The 14,341-nt window shown below is 36.6% G+C and overlaps 1 long non-coding RNA gene across 1 annotated transcript; it reads left to right on the top strand.

The window, feature by feature from the left end:
- Positions 1 to 4,530: 4,530 nt before the first annotated feature.
- Positions 4,531 to 6,164, top strand: LOC132140386 (uncharacterized). Its single transcript, XR_009433788.1, has 5 exons — positions 4,531 to 4,620; positions 4,730 to 4,771; positions 4,993 to 5,117; positions 5,213 to 5,302; positions 5,711 to 6,164. It is a non-coding gene; the product is annotated as an uncharacterized LOC132140386 (long non-coding RNA).
- Positions 6,165 to 14,341: the final 8,177 nt, after the last annotated feature.

Genomic DNA, 14,341 nt, shown 5'->3' with positions numbered 1-14,341 from the left:
ATTCGATTAGTACAGCGTTACCAGCATCAGAGACTTTCAGGGGTCAGTAGATAGAAACTCCCAGTTAAACCAAAGGGTTCGAATCTAGTTGTTCATCATGGTGCATCCCAAGCAGAGACAGCGCTCTCTACCTCTCCTAAAGAGCTAAAGCTTAAGAAACCATTCAAGGTACACTGCCTCTTTTGAAATAGTAAAGAGCACTACATTATCCGTTGTGATAAAGTCAAAGAGCAGTCGGTAGATGACCTTCAGAAGTGGATTTCTGAATACATTTCTGTGGTGGAATACATCTTCAGGTGCTTCATCGTATAGCCCATGATGATCCAACAAACTGTACATAAAGCACACCAGGGAGTCGCATTTACCTTACCCCTGCTAGTGTGACCTGCAGAGTTCTTCTCAAAGTGGTACCAGTGCTGCTACACAGCGAGTTCAGGTCAGTGGAGACTTACGCTATACTGGATGATGGAGCGCAGAGAACCATGATTTTACCAATAGCCGTCCACATCCTGTTTTAACCTCAACGGCTCTTGACCCATCTGTTTTTGTGTGGCCTTGAGCTTGTCTGAAGCAACTGTACTTCTGTGGAAGTATTCAACTATTGTTTTGACCTTTTGCAATAATGCTTGGACCTCCTTCAATGCAGCTCTGACAATGAGGTTCAGCATATGGGCGAAACAAGGTATTTGGTCCCAGTGGAGATGGTCTTTCAGGGCTGAAACAATGTTGCTGGCATTGTCTGTGACACAAGCTACAATTTTGTCACCCACACCCCATTCATTGGTAACCCTTGTCAGCTCACTTGCCAGGTAAGCAGCAGTGTGTCTGTCTGTCAAAACAAAGCAGTCCAGGAGATAGGAGGTCATCTGAAAGTCCTCTATGAAATGACATGTCACAGTCATGTAACTTGTTGTAGTCAAAGAGGTCCAGCAGTCTGTTGTGAGACAAACAGCAGAGGCAGTCTTGATTTTGTCCATTATATCACTTCTTAATTTGTCATACAGCCTAGGCATTACAGTTTTTGATAATGTTTTTCTGCTAGGTAGACTGTATCACGGGTCCAGAAGATGTGAATACTCCTTAAAGCCCCTGTCCTCCACTATAGAAAATGGCTGAAAGTCACAAGCAATCATTCTCACCAGAGCCTCATCAAGTTTGCTTTGTCTTAATGGATCCATTGGTCTTGTTACAAAACTGCTCATTGAAGTTTGTTGTTGTGGCCTCCTCGGCCTAACTGCTCCTTGGATGAGGGTGGCTGCTGCTGGTGTACTGGATGCTGTAGATGTGGTCAGCGTGCCAGCTAAAGCCGTCAAAGGTCCAGCAGAAAAAGTGCTGGTGGTAGAAACAGCTCTAGCAGCAGCAGGGCTATCATCCTCAGTCTCTGTTCTAACTTGTGATAATGCATTTTGCTTCAGTGGCTGAAGTTGCCACAAAATGAGACCAAACATTACTCCTTTTTCTAGTGCTCATTGTCCTGAGGTGTTAAAATCTGTCTGAGGCTCTTCTCTGCCCCTCACCTAGTGCAAAACAAAGGGGGATGGGTGTGGAATGGTCACCGTTCTCTTAGTGACAGTCTTGAGTGACAGTTGTCCTTCAGTTGAACCATTGGTTAAACCTTTGTGTGACCCAAGCACACTATATTTTTAAGTAAATCACTTTAACTCTCCAGTTTTATTTCAGTTTGGGTTAACTGTTAAAGCTGAAGTTATCATAACCTTAATGTTTTAAACTAACATTAATAATTCAAATTCAAAATTTTATTTGCTTTTAATTTATGTCATTATGTCCTTTTTTGAGCAATCTTCTTATACATATCTTATACATATCTTCTTATACATATTACACCAATATGTCAAGTCTGCCTAGGAAAATTATTATTATACCAGCAAACTCAAAATTGGAGTAAAAATTAACAAACTAGTCTATAAATACTTTTTATTGTAAGCTTGGATTGTTATATTATTATATAGCCTAGTGTTTATTTACCGATAGACAGTCAAAAAGACAAATTAATCAATATTTTATTTATAACAGGGTTTTATTTATTTATAAAATAATAACAAACCACAGATCCTCACAGAAATGTCACTGTCACGTGATTAAGGAAAGAGTCAAACTCGACCCCATAGACTCGACCCGTCAACCGAAGACTTCTGGTCAGATAAGAGGTGAGGTGAGCTAATCACAGACTGAAGACCCAGGTAAAGAATTAATATTTTTTCTGTATCTTATATCATTTTAGTTTTGTATTGTTTGTAGTGTGATCAACTTTTGCGTAAGTACTAGATGTGTTGGGGAAGTAGCACATAACATTTTAATTACATTTTGCTGAAATGAACTAAATGACTCGAAAAAAGATTTGTTTATTTTGCTGAACGAGACTCAAAAGTCCGAGTCGGTAAAATGATCCGAACTTCCCATCACTAATGCGTTTTTACAGCACTGCGCATTATAACCAATCACACAAGATTATGTTGAGCTTTTGAATGCAATGGCCAATCAGAGGTGTTCAGATGAGTCATCGCTAAAATTCCGGTTCTTCCGATCGCTCATTAACTGAATACCTCTTTCTGGCAAATTCTCTCGTCAGAAACAACAAAGTGCAGATGTGTGTACGAATCGGTAAATAAGATATTGATTTCACATTGTTAACAGTTTCAGTGATTTTAATGGGAGTTTTTGAGAGTGACTGAACTCTAGACTGTCAGTGAAAATGATTTTTGATAATGTAAATGTTATTTGCTCTCTTTATGAACAATGAAAGATTAGTAGCAGTTTTTATATCACATTGACTGTCAATGTTAAATTCACATTTAATATAAAGTCAGTCGTATTAAAAATATGTTATGGCATTACACCTATTTCTGTTAAGTAAACAGACAGATGTTCTGTAACTTAACAGTCATGTGAGGAGTTGTCTCCCTTCTCTGTGTCAGAGGTTATTTATACATATATAATACATACTTTAAAATATAATTTGTGTATAATTATATTAATAATTTTTAAATATAATTTGTGATGCAAATCCGAATTTTCATCAGCTGTTACTCCAGTTTTCAGAGTCATTCCTTAAAAATATAATTCTAATATATGGATTTATTACCAGTGCTGGAAACAGTTTTGCTGCTTAATATTTTTTTGGAACCTGTGACATTTTGTTTAGGATTATGATAAAAAGAACATCATTGATAGTAAATCAACATATTGGAATGATTTCTGAAGGATTATGTGACATTGAAGACTTGAGTAAAGGCTGATGAAATGTATATATTTATACACACACACACACACACATAACTTACATTTTTTCTATATATCTAAATAAAAATAGGCTCAGTATATATGACCCAAAGTAACTACTTGAGTAGATTTTTTATCCAATACTTTTTTACTCTTACTCAAGTAACTATTCAGACATGTACTTTTACTTTTACTTGAGTAAATATTTCTATAAGTACTTTTACTTTTACAGTACAGCACTTTTTGAGTACAGTTTTTGGGTACTCTACCCACCTCTGGCGATAGTAGATATTAAACCTGTCGCAGTCAGTAATATATATTTGAAGTCGTTGTGCTTGTTATAAAGTCATAGGTCACATGATAACGTAAACATGGCGGATCGCATTCATACTCAACCAGATTTGGCTGTACTGTTTTAGCGCTCATTAAGTAAGTACTTATTGAAATTAAGTACCTACTCATTGAGTATGCGATTTCAGACCAGCCTGTTGTTGTTTCTTCTTCTTCTTCACTTGTTTTTTTTGGAAATTCTGTGCAGAAGATGTGTACTAGCACCCTACTGTATAATAATGAAAACATAGATTCTAGGGGTATAGCTCAAATATATTTAGAATTTTTCTAAGTATAAGTCAAGTACACTTAAATGTCATTTTAAGTATATTTATGATGAGTACATAAAGCCCATTTTTGAGAAGTAAAAGTAAACTAAAAAAATATTTTCCTATTTTTAGTTTAAGGGTCTGAAAGATATTGAGAGAAGGAACACATTCTAGAAACCAATGACACATTTTGCTTCTGCTTTATCTGACATTTTGCAGATTGAGAAACATTAATTTTTATCATGATCATCAAGTTATAGTTACCTTTTTTTTGAGTTAATGCTTTCACTACTTCCTCTTAGGAAGACTGCACTGCAGTTTTTATATCCAAGCACACCATCACCATGGAACATGGGAAAGCGTGGTCTGACTATGGACAGAAAAGGAAGTACAGAAGAGAAAAGAAAACCAGCCTTTTTCAGCCTCAGAGGGTGATATATGATTCTGACAACTATGTGCATGTGCAAATACTAAAGTGCTTGCGAGTGTGATGGAGCTGCAGCAGCGTTTTTCTACGTCCGTCAATATTTACGAAGAAAGTGAAGGAAATGCAGAGAAGGGGAATATGCAGAACAACAGCACAACACTGCTCTCAGGTAAGCCAACAGAGGATGCATAAATGGATGGAACAAACTTTTAATGTAATTTACAGTTAGTGCTCTCTTATTAATCTCTAATAATCTCTGTTTAACAGAACACTATGAAAGAAAGTGTGTGTTTTTACTGTTTGCTGTGAACATTCTTATCTCAGCCATCATCCTTGTCATTGTGGGTCTAAATTGTAAGTATCATGACACAGTATTTGAAATTTATTGAGGCACTAAATAATAATCTAGAAAAAATGTGACAGTTAAATATTTCACATTTCTGAATATCATGTTTCCCCCCAGACTCTCACAACAGAGAAACACAACCAATAAAAGGACAAAAAGGTTCATTTTAATTTGCACTTACTGGTGTAAAAAATGTACTTACTGGATATAAACTGATTCACACATACTTCATTATTAGATTAACTCCAGTGTGTTACATCTTAAATGTTCATTGTTCTTCACTTTGGCAGTGTTGTACAACTTTTAAAATGGGTTTCTTGTGTGTCTATGTGTGTTTTATATTTCTTTTAACTAATGAACTATTATTTGATATCTTTCAGAAATGTGGCTTCTCCGTGACGATGTGTTTTATTTGTTCTGGAGTGACCAAATTGATTGCTGCGCTGCTGAGCGCTTCTGCTCTGAGAGAAACGCCAGTCTGGCCGTTTTAACTGAGCGTAACAAGGTGCAGCAGCTATTCATTCACTTTCCTCTCTCTCCTTTTATTTATTTATTTTTAAATGTGAACACATTATTGAATGTTTGTGTGTACATGGGCAGGTCTGGTTGATGTCTAGGACCAATGGAAAGCAATTTTTGGTCTCAAGAGCCTCATCAGATGGATCTGGAAACACTGCTTCTCCCTCAGTGGTAATGCATTTGCAATCTTTCATATTTGTGAAAGATTTTACTGAACAATTAGAAAAATTCAAAGCTGTTGGAAATTTGTTAAACATAGCTTGAAAAACATTTTTTCTTTTTTTAATTTTTAAAACTATATATGAATGACTACAGTACCAACTGATGTCCGTTTTACACAAAACTGTGAGAACAGTGAGAAAGTGTTAGCAAGTGTGTGATCTATAGTTTGTGTGTGAGACAGTGGGGAAAAGTGAATAATAATAATAAAAAAAATTAATGTTTTGACTTATTAAAAGCAAAAAGGTATAATTGTCTTACATTAATCTAATATGAATTATAGGTGTTTTAATTCACATTCTAAGAACATAATTTTAGTACATTTCTTAAAAATGTTTTTCTGTTCTGGTTGTGCCTCAGGAAAATGAAAATTGTGAGTGTGGCATCATGACCGAAGATGTTGACACCTACCATGGAGAAGGATTTGTGTGTGAAAGGAGTGTGAATCCCAGTCAGAAATTGTGCAGATTTTACCTCTTTTGAAGCTGTAATGGATATACTGGACAGCTCCTTGGCCCAAAGTTCAGCTTCCAGACAGCATGCATGTGTTGTACTTCATTTATCCTGTTTTATTTTGTTTTACTAAAACTCTACTCTGTAAATACTAGACAGAATAGCTGTATTGTCTTCAGAAGTTCCAGATAAGAGGTTGTCTTCCTTCAAGGCTTTCAATATAATTTTTAAAAAGCATTAATTTTCTCTTATATAATTCTCTTTTTCTTGTTTTGAAAACACTTTTTTTCTATGTGGATGGAATCAGTGAGATCTTTGGCTATGTCTAAGGTTATTCAATAAATAAATGTAAATAAATTTAGCTAATTTCTTATGACCATTTGTTATGGTGGGGGATGTATGTGTGTGTGGGTGTGTGTGTGGTGGGTGGGGGGGTTGCCAATTTCTACTGAAGGGGAAACTGCCAACTCTTTTAGTTTCCCTTCTTTTGCTTTTCCCCTAATTCTGCCTCTGAGCTGGGAGAAGAGTTATCTTTCTTGACTGTCGAATAACAAACTTTTATAGCATTAATTCAAGATAATTGGGATTTTTTCTCCAGACACATCAATGGTAAAAAAAGTATTCCAATTTACAGTCTAAGAGAGAGAGTAACCCCTCCATCTGTTCTTTTACAGAAGATAATGACAATGATCTATATTACAAAGATGCATTTAAGAATATATAAATCTTTGTGTAGATAAGTTTCTAATTATAATAATTTGAATTGTTTCAGGCTCCAACATCCCCACAACCCTGAATATATAGAACAAGCAGTCTGGAGAATGACAATAAATCTACTCAGTCTAAAAGCTTCATACATAGGTAGGGAGAATCCATATAAATTGGGACACTTTTGTCATTGAGATTCCTGGGAAAGGGTTCTACCGAGCCTCTGCAGAGTATCTGTAAACTTAACGTGACCAAAGGAGTCTATAAAATGTATTAGGTTACATTTTGTTGGAGGATTTAACTGATTATCAATGCATACACTAGCAGTCAAATTTATTTGATTACGGTTATTCACAAATGATATTGTGAATATGATTTGAAAGCAAAGAAATTCAGACAATCATGACAAAAATTTAAGCACTGTCTTTTAAGCTAAACCACAAAAAGGAAGTGTTCAAATGGGTCTGTTGTGGTTTTCCTCTGAAACAGTCATACAAAATGCTTTTTTAATGGTTTCTAGATAATTAAAATACTTATAATTTCTTCAAACCACAACCAAAAACTATTTTATATTTATTCCTTATCTTTCAGAAATGTGGCTTCTCCGTGACAATGTGTTTTATTTGTTCTGGAGTGACCACAGTGATTGCTGCGCTGCTGAGAGCTTTCATTCTGAGAGAAACGCCAGTCTGGCCGTTTTAACTGAGCATAACAAGATGCAGCAGCTATTCATACACTTTCCTCCTTTTTTCTAAATACTTTCAAATATAAATAATATAATATAACATTTAAAATTGCAACATGCAATAATAAAGTATGCACTGTTACTGTGTGTGACAGTAAACAGAGGTACAAAGTTATTTTTACCTCATATATTGGTAATTATCTTCATTTTCAAAGTAATTTGGACATAGAGTTTACTATATATATATGTATATGGCGAGCGTGATTTCACCAAGTACAACATGTTCCTGGATCAACATCATTGTTGATCCTGGAACAACATTTCAATCAACCAATTAGAATTGAGATATAACTTTTCAGAAAATATCTGTTTTAGGCTTACAATCAGAGTTACGTGCTTCTACACCCTTGTTAATCAGCTTTTATTACCCACTGATTTTAGGAATAAATTATGGGTAAGGTTAGGTTTAGGTGTAGGGATTGGGTTAAGTCTATATTTTTTGACAATAATTTTGATTCAGGAACATGTCTTACTTGGCAAAATGGTTAAAATTTAATTTATTTCCATTTATATTAATTAAATTAGATTTATTTTTCATTTTTTTATAAATGTGTGTGCATGGGCAGGTCTGGTTTATGTCTAGAACCAGTGGAAAGCAATTTTTGGTCTCAAGAGCCTGATCAGATGGATCTGATGGATCAAACAGAGGTCAATTAAGCTGTAGCAGCTCTAAACTACACCAACAACAAAAACAATAGTGTCATTGTTCAGCTGAGGACATGCAGTTCAGTGTTAATTTGGTTCAGTTCAATAAAGATCTTCAATTATGAGTTCAATTCAGATAAAATGTATTTGAGAAATGATAAAATAATAAATTGAAATATTTAATGAGCTTATTCCCACTAGGAATTGTATTATTTAAAATCAGTAAATGTATTATTATTATATGTGTATCATTTCACATTCTTCTGAATTCTTCTGGTTGTGCCTCAGGATGACGAACATCATGACTGTGACATCACCATAGTTGATGTTGATACAGATCAAAGGATTTGTGTGTGAGAGGAGAGTGCATCCCTGCACAGCTTTTTAGAGCTTGTCTAAATCTAATTAATTTGGCTTCTTTTTTTTTGTCTTAATCATCATTACTATTGCCACTTTCTTCTCTAGTAGCACTTGTCCTCATAACTCCAGTAGTTCAAAGTGATCCAGATAAGGCCATGCCATCAATGGCTAGGAAGTTTGAATTTGAGCTGTAAAATGAATAGCTCCTTGGAACAAAGTTCAGCTCCCAGAGAGCAAATATATATTTTTTGTCTTGTTTTTTTATTATCTTTTTTTATCTTTTTTATTTTATTATTATTGATATGTTATATGTTTATTTTATGTTATTTTAAAATATGAATGTATACATTAAGTTCATACAGTCTAAACTTACATTCAACTTGAATTCACATTGTTTTGTTTGTTTGTTTTGCTGTTCCTGTATAACCTCATGTATAATGTTTAATGCCTCAACTGTGCAAGGCAAAACTCATAATTAGACAGAGTAACTGTATTGTCACTAGAAGTTACCGATAAGAAGTTGTCTCCCTTCAAAATGGTTTTATTGTTTAAAAAAAACTATAATTTCTCATTGTCTTTTTCTTGTTTTAAGAACACTTAATGATTTGGTTTTAAGGCAAGTGGAATCAGACAGATCTTTGGGTATTTCATAAATTCAGATCATTTATGCGATTCCAAGTTTCCCTTTCTGTTTGGAGTGTTACAAGCAGTTTGTGAATAGATAAGATCCCTTAAATTACAAAGACTAGAGTCTCAAACCCAAAGAGATATTCTTAATAAAAGTTTAGACTCATCCATGCCTTCCTAAGACGCCTCATTCTAATCACCCCCACATGTCTACGTCATGACGTGGGAAGATTTTCATAACGCCACCCAAATCTTTATGCAAAGAAGGCCTAACTTTGATTCTTGCTGTTGGCGCCGGGGCCATTTTGTGGAAACATTGTTTCATTGTAAAAGTGAAAATACTTTGTTCAGCCTTCCAAAAGAGGACACAGCTAGAAAGTAGTGGTTAAGTTGTATCTACAACACCATTCCAGAACAATTCAACCCCAATTTTCAGATGTGTGCAGCACATTTTATGGAGGACTGTTTGCTGATCCTGGGAGAGAAGACTACAATGCCGGCTGTTCTGACTCCCAGTCTGTAAGTGTGTTTACATATTTAAAGGATTTACCACTGATGATAATATTTTTAAACCCGAGTTTTGAGCAGTGTAGAGTAGAGCTTGTTGTTTGTCTTTTCTCCGATCACAAATGCAGACATGAGCTGTGTCTGAAATCGCTCACTCGTTCACTCATCCCTATCAGTGTGTTGCAGTTGAGGGGACTATATCAGAAAGGATTGAACAGATAAGTGAACAGATTTGGACGGTGATGATACACTGCACGTGAGACTTGGAGCTGTTGCAAAAACATTGCCATATACTTTTATATGTGAAAGTGACGTGACATACAGTCAAGTATGGTGACCCATACTCAGAATTCGTGTTCTGCTTTTAACCCATCCAAAGTGCACACACACACACACACACACACACACACACACACACAGCAGTGGGCAGCCATTTATGCTGCCTTGCTCAAGGGCACCTCGGTTGTGGTATTGAAGGTGGAGAGAGAACTGTACATGCACTCCCCCCAACTACAATTCCTGCCGGCCCGAGACTCGAACTCACAACCTTTCGACTGCGAGTCTGACTCTTTAACCATTAGGCCACGACTTCCCCATTACATGTACCTTACTTTAGAAGATAATATTAATAGCAATAATAGGATACTAAAAATGACTTTATATTTTTATCATTCATAGCTGCCTCCGCGTCAGCTTTGTGATTTCATTGATGGTATATTATTAATTTGTTTTGTAATGCTTTCATGTTCATAATCATTAAATGCTATTAAAATATTGAGAAAAAAATAAACACACATTAACAGATCATAATGTTTTGTATTTATTATTTTTAGTATCTTGACATTCTCCCAAGTAGCGTTTTGAGCTCAGACAAGATAATGGTCATGAAGCGCACTCAGGCGACCATTAATTTTACATCAAAATGATTACACTTTACCTACTGTGATTAACAAACATTTTTAAATTATGTACCAAATGATCATCATTTTGGTAAGTTAACGATGCCACCTCAGTAAGTTAGTAAAACATTTAAACTGAGTTTAAATATATTGATATTTTAATATAAATAATGCATGAAAAAAAAACCTTTAAAACAGAAATAATAAAGATGTAGTCTAAATGGCATCTCTCATTCAAACTCGCTCTCTCCTGCTCTCCCTTCTAGCTTGCCGGTTCTCCGCATTGGATTGTGGAAAATAGTGCTTCAACGAGTGTACATCGGTTGTAGAACCGAAATCAGAATGAATTGTGGGTAAAAAGTAGTGGACAATGTAGAGAATGAAGTCATTCATTCATAATTCGGACATCACTACAAAATGGCTGACACCTGATAGTGGATAGGGAGCAGTTTCGGACACAGCAATGATTTTATGTTTGCACAAAATGCAACACAACGCTTATAAGGACAGTATAGGTCATTATAATCTTTAAATATGTCCCCACTGGATGCAAAAATGGCTCATTTGTAATGGATTTTATTGTTTTGTCTAGTAGTGTTGTGAACGGGAACCGCATCACACTATGGCAAGGGGCTAAACATTTCGGTCACACGCTTGAGGCATTCGGCGAATCACAACGCACTAGATAGCTGGCCAATCAAAACATACCTTGCTTTTCAGAACAATGAGCTTTGTAAAAAACGACGTGTTTCAGAAAGGCCAGACCGTTCTCATCCCAAGGCTTCATGTACTGACCCTTTTGACATTTCGTCAACATCCTACTCACATGGCACCCTCTAGCGTCAATATTAGAAGCAGATAAAAATGGGCCAGAAGGCGCCTCCTAGCGGTCTAACCCTAACCCTAACCTTAACCCATAATCTGTGTCTCATATTGACGCTAGAGGGTGCCATATGCGTAGGATGTTGACGAAATGTCAAGAGGGTCAGTATATGACGCCTTGGGATGAGAATGCGTTAGAAAGGCGGGGCATAGAGGAGAAACAATCATGTACAGTATGTAGAAGATAATGTGTTTCTTGAACCTTAAATCGAACACATTTCATTATACCTATTTTTAGCAACATCATATGACCCCTTTAACATTAGATTTTGCGCATAGTTTTCCCGGGTTCTAGAGCCCCTCCTGTTATGTTTTGAAGTGTTGAACAGTTGTCGCAAGTTACAAAACAACAACAAAACGCAAACATAACTAGCAACAGAAACAGACCAACAGAACAAGTCATTTGAGCAATATCCAACGTGTTGTCTCCTTCTTTGTCACGGTTTGCGAGCCGGCCGTGACACTCAGGTAGGCTATCAGAGGTTTAACTTTATAATTTACTAGCTTCACTATTTTTATTTTTATTTATCTTTAATAAGCCTGACTTTTAGGACAAAGTCAACGAGAGAGCCACTTTTACCGCAAATTATCAAAAGGGTTATTTACCAGTCAAATAGGCTATGTAACTGAGACGAGATGAGTTCCCTTAATTACAAAAAAATCTGGATTACCTTAATGCTGATAAACCTCAAATAGTTTTTTCTACTTTAGCCATGTAACCATCCAGGACATTCAGCGTTAAGAGGTGGAAAGATTGTGATGTCATGGACGTAAGGGCTGTGTAAGATTAAATTTTAATATAAAGTAAGTGTAATTTAGAGCAGACACTGTCTGACCATGTCTACGCCGGATGCGACAGTTGTTACTACACTACACTAATCTTCTACACTGGACGCGACAAAGCGACCGTTGCAAATAATTTGACCATTGTGTCAATACAGTTCGTCATAAAACGATGCATCAGTTTACGTGTCGCGTGCATCGCGCTGCGCCGCATCCTATGTAGACAGAATATTGATTAAAATCGTCGTGTCCGCTGTAGACACGGTGTGAGTTTTTTAGTGGGTTATGTTGTAGCCCTGCTTGTTTTTAATGATTTTATAAAATATCTGTATTGGCTGCATGCTCTTATCATGTTATTTACTACCATACGAGCCACGAATTAAGTCTTGGCGAGCCGCGCAATAAGTAACACTGCAGTAGAAATTTGTTTCATAAGGAGATTTTGCAGCTTTAAATATCAGACAAGTAGCGATTTATAATGAAACATTTATAGTTATAGGCTGCTGTTTACCGTTACCCCCAATTTCCACCAGATGCGTAACGGCTGCGTTACGGCTCCGGCACGGCGGCGGAGTCAATAGGTTTCCATTAAAGTCAATGAGTGTATTTCCACTGAATGCGTTACAGCTGCGTTCCGACTCCGGCGATCCGCAGCCCTCCGGAGCAGATACGCAGATCTTCTATTTTTGCCGGATGCCGGAGCGCTCCGCAGCACTACAGGGCAGAGTACTCAGGACAGGAAGTCGAGTGACAAAACAGAACAGCCAGAAACAAAGTAAAAGATCCGTTTAATTTTCAAAATAAAATACACCGCGCTCATATTTCCCTACACTACACCTTGAAAACGTCATAATGGGCGGAGACAGGCTTGTTGAAGTTTTAACCCCGTTGACACGATGGATAAAGAAATGAAAAGAGAAAAGAAAAGAGTTCTATCCTATACTCCTTCTGATGGAAAACTGTTCCTGGTTTGGTAGTTCTGTTTATAGAAACTATATATCGCGTGATCACACCAGAATTCGCGAGATTACATGGGGCATCGTGACGTCAGCTGTCAGTCATGACCGCAGCCGTTCCGCAACAAATACGGACCTGGTGGGTATTGACGGACGACGGAACACGGAGCTGTCACGCAGCGGAGCCGTAACGCAGCCGTTACGCATCTGGTGGAAATTGGGGGTTATTGTTCAGTATGTATCCTATTCCATAAGGTTCACTGAGCATATGTAGGTACATTTCTCAAAATAGTTCATGAGCTTGTGTTTCTCCATGTAGGGATGGAATCAGGAGATTCCCTGTCACGGTGGCTGAACTCTGATGTCTTCATCGTGTTTGTGGTGTTGCTGCTCCTCCTCCTGCTTGTTATCTTTGCTGTCTTTTGGCTCATAAGACGACGTCACAAACAGAGTCCCACAGAGTACTAAAGCATACACACACTGTGCCTTAACACCAGTGGCGCCCCCAGAAAATTTTAACAGGGGTGGCCAGATGAGGCCACACTAAATCTTGGGGTGGCACACCAAAATAAAGAGAAAATAATTAAGGGTTTCCAATATTGACAAAAAAAATGGTATCCCTGTTATTTCTGGGATTTTATCGATAACGATAAATAGACAATAATGTCACTTTAATTGTGCTGATATCTTATTTCTAATTTTGCTGACAGATGACTCCTGAATTTTTTATTTTTACCTTTACGCCATTTTTTCTAGAAGTGTGCACCATCTTTTAGGTCAAATACTTGCATTTGGGCTGTTACCAAGCAAATGCAATCAGTATCAACAAAAATGATCTTTGCAATGCAGAGAAAACAGAAGCTGCACCTGAAGTGCCATTGAGATGTTTTTACACACTGTTTAATACAGCTCTGTGGGACATGGTAACTTTAGCCTGCAGTTATAAATTTATAAATAATGTTCTGACATTTTAAAAATAAAACATTGAAAACTGATGTTCGAAATTATTTAAAAAATAAGAAGGTACCGTAAATATGAAATTAAAACCAGCAGTAGGTGGCAGTGAGTCACTGTTAATAAGTGAGTCATTGCGATTGAACCGAATCATTTAAACGGTTGATTTATTCAGGAACGAATCACTGTCATGTTGTTCAGAGACGCAAAACAGTGGCTGTGTTTGGAATGATTTTTGTTTGAACTGTTGTATAAAAGCAATGTCACACTTGTAATTATGCTGACTTTTAGAGAAAAATGTAACTCTTCGTGTGATAATAACTATATGAAATTATATAAACTATATAGATCTATAAATTTTCTGCCCCATATCTTGAAAAATGTGATCATTCTAAATTTCCAGTGAAAGAACGCACTACAAATGCGTATGCCAACCATCTAGACCATCTAGACGTAGCTATGTGCACACTCT

This window comes from Carassius carassius, chromosome 5, assembly GCF_963082965.1.
Source record: "Carassius carassius chromosome 5, fCarCar2.1, whole genome shotgun sequence".
Lineage (NCBI taxonomy): Eukaryota > Metazoa > Chordata > Actinopteri > Cypriniformes > Cyprinidae > Carassius > Carassius carassius.
Note: the sequence above shows the minus strand (reverse complement) of the source record. Positions and strands in the feature narration are given on the sequence as shown.